At 36.1% G+C, this 6379-nt stretch overlaps 1 protein-coding gene across 5 annotated transcripts in view; it reads left to right on the top strand.

The window, feature by feature from the left end:
- Positions 1-3773: 3773 nt before the first annotated feature.
- Positions 3774-6379, top strand: part of LOC128544419 (BAH and coiled-coil domain-containing protein 1) — a 68601-nt gene continuing 65995 nt past the window's right edge. For 4 of the 5 annotated variants that reach the window (XM_053514509.1, XM_053514503.1, XM_053514506.1 and 1 more), the window contains exon 1: positions 3775-3964. The gene's annotated coding sequence lies outside the window, so the exon portion shown is untranslated. Of the gene's footprint in view, positions 3965-6379 lie in introns of all 5 variants that reach the window. The other variant, XM_053514508.1, reaches the window with a different exon arrangement.

Genomic DNA, 6379 nt, shown 5'->3' with positions numbered 1-6379 from the left:
ATACAGTACCACACCATTGAAAAAAAAAAGGTACAGAGTACTTTTTTTTTAATAAGTAGAGGGTGTAACAGCTGGACAACGGATTGTTGTATTAAAAAACCAAGGACCAAAATAAATTGAGGCAACAATTGCAAACTGATTATTACTTACTATCTTTGATATGTAAATTGATTATTTAAAAAATAGTTGATATGTAAATAACTACAAACTTTTTAAACTGATATTAATAATTTTGTATGTTAGCAAGGTGATTTGCCTGAAATGGGGATACTTTTAAAATAATTATTCGCTACATTATCACCATCATCCTTAAAAAGGTGGTCACATATTAAATCATTTGAAATCCTGCTGTTGTGATATCATCAAATATCAATATCATTTTAAATCTATATTTAAATCATAAGGTACCCAGTGAATGCCTAAGGCTGACACCCCTAGTGTATAAACACACACTAGTCAGTATAGTCTCAAATGCTACACACTGTATAATAATAATAATAATAATAATAATAATAATAATAGGGTAGTAATAATAATTATAATAATAGTAGTAATAATTATTATTATTATTTCGCCATGTTTTCACTGACTGGACTTTTGAGGCAGAAAAGCAAAAAAAGAAATTTCTTGACGTTGGTGGTGGACTACCGCCGGAAGCGTGTGTGTCAATCGGCCATGCTTTGCTGGCCAAGGACAAATCCTCATTGTCAGACTTGGTGTGTTTCAAAAGAAACATCCATCTCTCTGCAGCAGTTATTACTGTGTAGGGAAGAGCACCAGGTTACACAATCACAATGATTAGAAAATGTTTTTAAAAAGAGAGAGAGAGAGAGAGAGAGAGAAAAGAAAACAAGGCCTGTTTATGATTTCTGTGTGTTTTTAGCAAATACTCACTAGATATTTGTCTTTCTAATAATTTACTTATATAAACACTTTTTTTAGACTAGAGAAAATAAAATCAAAGTGCTACATTAGCCAGTGTGTGTAACGAAGCAGATCAGTATCCTTCACTGATTATTGTACATTTTTGACATCACAGTGATTAGGCACGGCAATACTGCTATTTACTAAATAAACCAGATATCCAAGTTAATGCAGTAATAAATTATGTATAAATATTGTATAATAATGTGTATTAAATATGATGTATTATTATTTTAGAATACGTTTTTTTTTTTACAACACAAGATGCATGCATTAAAAAATATTATTCTATTGTGATAATGCTGGACTAAACACAAGCATTTAGTTCAGTGGTCCTAAACGTCAGCATTTTAGCCTCTAAATATAAATAAAATGTTTTTTTTAGAACGCTAGTCAATATTTGAAATATAGAAAAAGAAAGAAAAAAATACTCTAGACTTAGAAGACAACCTGGAAGATTAGATTAGGTCCAGAAATGAACAGTAAACTAGACTGCAAGCCCAGCTTGTGTGTTTTCCGCACAGACCTTCCTAGTTGATCCAATTCTCCCATTTTTTTCCCCCTTAAGCATAAATGCTCGCGTTAATCCGCCTAGTGATTCGTAGTTGGCGTCCTGGTTCTCCCCCGAGTCGGTGCCATGCTATTACATTAACGACAATCCTACCATGTGTCGCTTTTTAACAATATAAATAGGACTATTTCCCCGGTTTTGCCGAGGCGGCTTCACTTCACGCCTGACACAAATGACTCCTGGGCCATAAGGGCCCGCCTTTCGGGGCGCCTTGAAACGCTCCTCTCTTATCTTTCTTCATCTAACTCCAGGACGCCTTGAAACCGTATAGCCAGTTATTGCTTTTTTTCTTTCAGACAGCCCAATGCGGACTGGACAGCAGCCAATCAGATCCTTGTTTACACTCTGTGAGTGACAATGCCTTGGCGCCGTGCCAGCCAATCAAATCCTGCTCTAAATGGTGCATTTTTTTTAAAGAATCAAAGAAAGAAACCAGCTCACCTAGCCTAGTCGTTTCCTGATGAAAATAGCAAAAAGTCTATTAAAAAGCCTATCTATGCAAATATTCAATTCAATATTTATTTATTTGATTGTTTCTTTAAATTGTTTATACATATATTTAATTTTTTTGTATATATATTTTGTATAAACAATTTAAAGAAACAATCAAGTAAGGAAATATTGAATTAAATATTTGCATAGATAGGCTTTTTGATAGACTTTTTGCTATATAGGGGAAAAGAAATAAATATTATATACATATATATATATATATATATATATATATATATATATATATATATACACAATATTATTTCTTATATATATATATATATATATATATATATATATATATATATATATATATATATATATTTATTTTCCCCTGAACATGATGATATGTTTAAAATAAGACAATTTGATTACCAAGTTTGAAATAACCATTTTGTTATAAAAATAAATCCATTCAGGTACCTCTGTAGTCCAACTAGGGACTGTGGAGGCCAATGTTGACCATTGTATTTATTCCCATTTTTATAACTGTGGTAGGATCTTTGGTCAATATTCACACGCTATGGGCAATTTTTTGGAACACAAATTACCTTAATCTGCATGTCTTTGGACTGTGGGAGAAAACCAGTGTACCCCAAAGAAACCCCATGGGGAGAACATGCAAGCTCCATGCACACATGCAGACCCTGAGGCCGGAATCGAACGCAGATCCTGGAGGTGCAAGGCAACAGTGCTAACCCCTAAGCTACCCTGCTGACAAAAATAAATATATTCATTACACTCACAATTTCACTCTCTCACTCACTCACCTTCTATCCCGCTTTATCCTGTAATCAGGGTGGCGGGGATTTGAAACTTATCCCAGGAGGCTTAGGGCGCGAGGCAGGGTACACCCTGGACAGAGTGCCAATCCATCGCAGGGCACACACACATAGACACTCACACACCCATTCACACACTATGAGCAATTTGGGAACGCCAGTTAACCTAACCTGCATATTTTTGGACTGTGGGAGGAAACCGGAGCACGGGGAGAACATGCAAACTCCATGCGCACAGAGATGGGAATCAAGCTTGGCTGGGAATTAAACTCGGACCCTGGAGGTGCAAGGCGACAGTGCTAACCACCCGCAATCTGCCCATCTAAAATATTACTTACTGTGAATATCGGAAACTTGATAGCGGTTTGAAATAATCTATAAAATAAATAATATTTGGTGGAATAATTGACTGTATAATAATAAACAATTATTTATTTATTATTGTATAATTTATAAATAAATCATCTATAAAAGTTTATTGATCAGGCCCGACTTTATAATTTGTATTAGATTTTATTTATTTATTTTTATTCATCCATTTAGTTTCAGTAACAAAATAGCCATTATGGGAATCATTTCAGCAGTACACGTAAGAAAAGAAGTGTGCTTAGAGTAAACCTGAATCATATGAAAGTGTTTCAGAGAGACCTTGTGCTCATGATCAGAACAGTCACCGGGTCAGTGTACACACTGTATTATGATTGAAAAAAAAAAAAAAACCCGTTAGTATAAAAGTATCTTGAATAAAACCTGTGTTTAGCTTAAATTTGGCGCTGCTCGACGTGCCTTCTACATCCTGCTTTTTCATTGGCAAAAAATGCGGACCAATCAGAGCTTCTAGTGTGTCTCGGAAAGCAGCACGCGCTCGCTGACACACACGGGTTTGACCAATAGGAGAGCGTGTTTACTCTCCGTGGGTTGCGAGGCACGAGCTGCGCTGGGGAGAGAGGATCGCCGCTCCGAGCCTCGGGTCTGAACTCAGCGGCCTGCACCGGCGCTTTGGCAGATCGAGACTCTGCAACACACACACGCAAGCACACACACACATATATATACGCACACGCGCGCGCCTGCGGAATACGAGGATTACCTTTGAAATGTGATTTTTGAAATATGATCAGCGACATTCTTGATCTATTTTTTTCTCTACTTCAAATTAATTGTATTTATTGTCATGCAAGGATTTAACAAACCAGTAAGTAACAGGATCTATACATTTTTATTTACAATGCCGTAAATTGCAAATGCATTTTAAAGAAAAGGAAAATTCTATGTTGCTTAATATTTTGGATTAGCAATGCTCATATAATTGTACATAAACTCGGAGCTGGAATTAAAAATTTGCTCATGTAAAAGAGAATTTAATATCCGTCTATGCGATTAAAAAAAATTCTTGTAACGTCTTATACAAATAACTTGCATTTATTTTTCCTCCCTAAAAGGTTTAATTTTTGATAATAGGTTGGTTTAAATATTTTATAACACATTGGACAACTAGAATAAATTTTTCAGTAGCTTCAATATTTTCAACCATTTAATTTTTTTTAAATATTTACACTCGAAAGCAATTTGCAATTCGGAAAGCTTAAAGAAATAAATAAAGAAAGAAATTGTTTCAACCTTATTTGTTCGTTTATTTTTAGATGGCTTGCTTTTTTAATCGCTCTTGATCATTTTGGTGTACTGAGTATTAATCCTGTACATAAGTCTGTAATCACATAAATTTTAATTCGTTCTACGTTTTTACGTGACGTCGGGTATTCTCAGCATAAATATTTAGTCTTTAACAATAGGATGTTTGTATATTAGCTGAGAATGTTTTATTTCCCCTGTGTGTGTTCTATGTAAGTCCCTGATCTTATGGGCGAGGCCGGGCTACAGACCGGAACCTTGTTCGCTCGGTGTCCGGACAGCGTGCGCTTCCACCCGGACAGCGTTTCCGCGGGCGCTCGCTCTATCGCGCTACTCGGTTAAAAGCCTATGGAACGGCTTTTTGTGTTTCTTCTGTTTCGTTTATCTGACTACACCTTAAATATATTTATTAAAAATGCTGGTGTTGGCATATTCTTCGTTTTTATTACAAAAAAACATATATCGTACATTTCGTATGAGCCATTGTTAGACGAAAAGACAAAACGGCTTCATTCGTTGCCTTGGAGTTAAACAGATCCCGTGCGCTCAGTATTCGCTCTATAAGAAAGATAACGAGTCTCTGGATTGTGGTGTGTTTTTCTGCCGAGGGTTGGTGTGTTTGTTAGGGGGATTTGTGCTCGGTACTGAGTAGTAATGTTAATGGCTGACAGACTGCATCGAGACAAAGGCAGCTCCTTCACAACGCCTGGAATATTGTAGATTCTCCTGAAATGACATCAAGCAAACACATTAACACAGCTACAGATTTACTTCGGGTTCCTCGAACAATGTTTTACATTTTGCGATTGCCACGTATGGAAATTTGACCTAATACATTGGATAAAAATATTGAATTCTGTCTCGTCCTGACTGGCATGTTGTCTCCTGCTGAAGGCTGGACATCTGTCTTATTAGTTTAAGCAAACAGAAATACCTATAAAAAAAAATCACGCGCTCCGTATATCACTGGTACATGTAAGAATTTAGAAATAAGGAGTCGTGTCAGATCTCTCTCTTTCTCACACACACACACACACACACACACACATTGTGTTGCCCGCTTTTACAGGCCTTGTATTCTGGCGATTGAAGCTGTTTTGCATGCATCGATCACGGAGATTTCGGTAAATCCTTTCCCCGTGCTGATGGGCTGTTTAATTTAAGACCAATTACAGCCTAATTAATCATCATTTTACGTCCATGGACTTTATGAGAAGCTAAACATGATTTATGCCTAAATGTCAGTTTTTTTGTCACTGAAACATTCACGAGCGTTTATTTTGCAATCCCCAAACACGACCACGTACAAAACCAGAATCCCGTCATGCACCACGTTAAGGGGTCGAGCCCTGGCTGCAGCTCTTACCCCGTCCATGCAAATGGCACAAGTGTGTGTGCGTGCGTGTGTTTTGAGTGAATTGTTGAATTAATTGCATTACTATGAAAAGTTGTAACGCGTAATTTTTGTGTGTGGTTTAAATAACAATGGACATTCAAATGCAGTTTAGAATAGAGCCCAGGATGCGTTGAACCGCCTTTGCATATCGTGCTGTGTATTGTATGTTGGAAGAAAAAAAATATTCCAGTGTGTGCTTGTTTCATTTTACGCTAAATAACCCATGTGTTGTTATGAGGCCTTTTGCACCGCAACATCTTATACTAATATATATATATATATATATATATATATATATATATATATATATATATGTGTGTGTGTGTGTGTGTGTGTGTGTATTAAAACTAATATATGTATCTTGATCATTGCTTCATTTTATATATAACACACACACACAATAAGTAATGTACAACACATACATTGTATATATACAATGAAACAATGAAGCAGTGATCAAAGATGACATGTAGAGGCGTCTGAACACATCTTGAGCATTACTGTGTTACTGTGTATCTGATGCCCATTGTTTCTCCCTTAGCTGTTGTACTGATATACATGTGAAAAAGTAAGCACGCAGTC

Source organism: Clarias gariepinus, chromosome 16 (assembly GCF_024256425.1).
Source record: "Clarias gariepinus isolate MV-2021 ecotype Netherlands chromosome 16, CGAR_prim_01v2, whole genome shotgun sequence".
Classification (NCBI taxonomy): domain Eukaryota; kingdom Metazoa; phylum Chordata; class Actinopteri; order Siluriformes; family Clariidae; genus Clarias; species Clarias gariepinus.
Note: the sequence above shows the minus strand (reverse complement) of the source record. Positions and strands in the feature narration are given on the sequence as shown.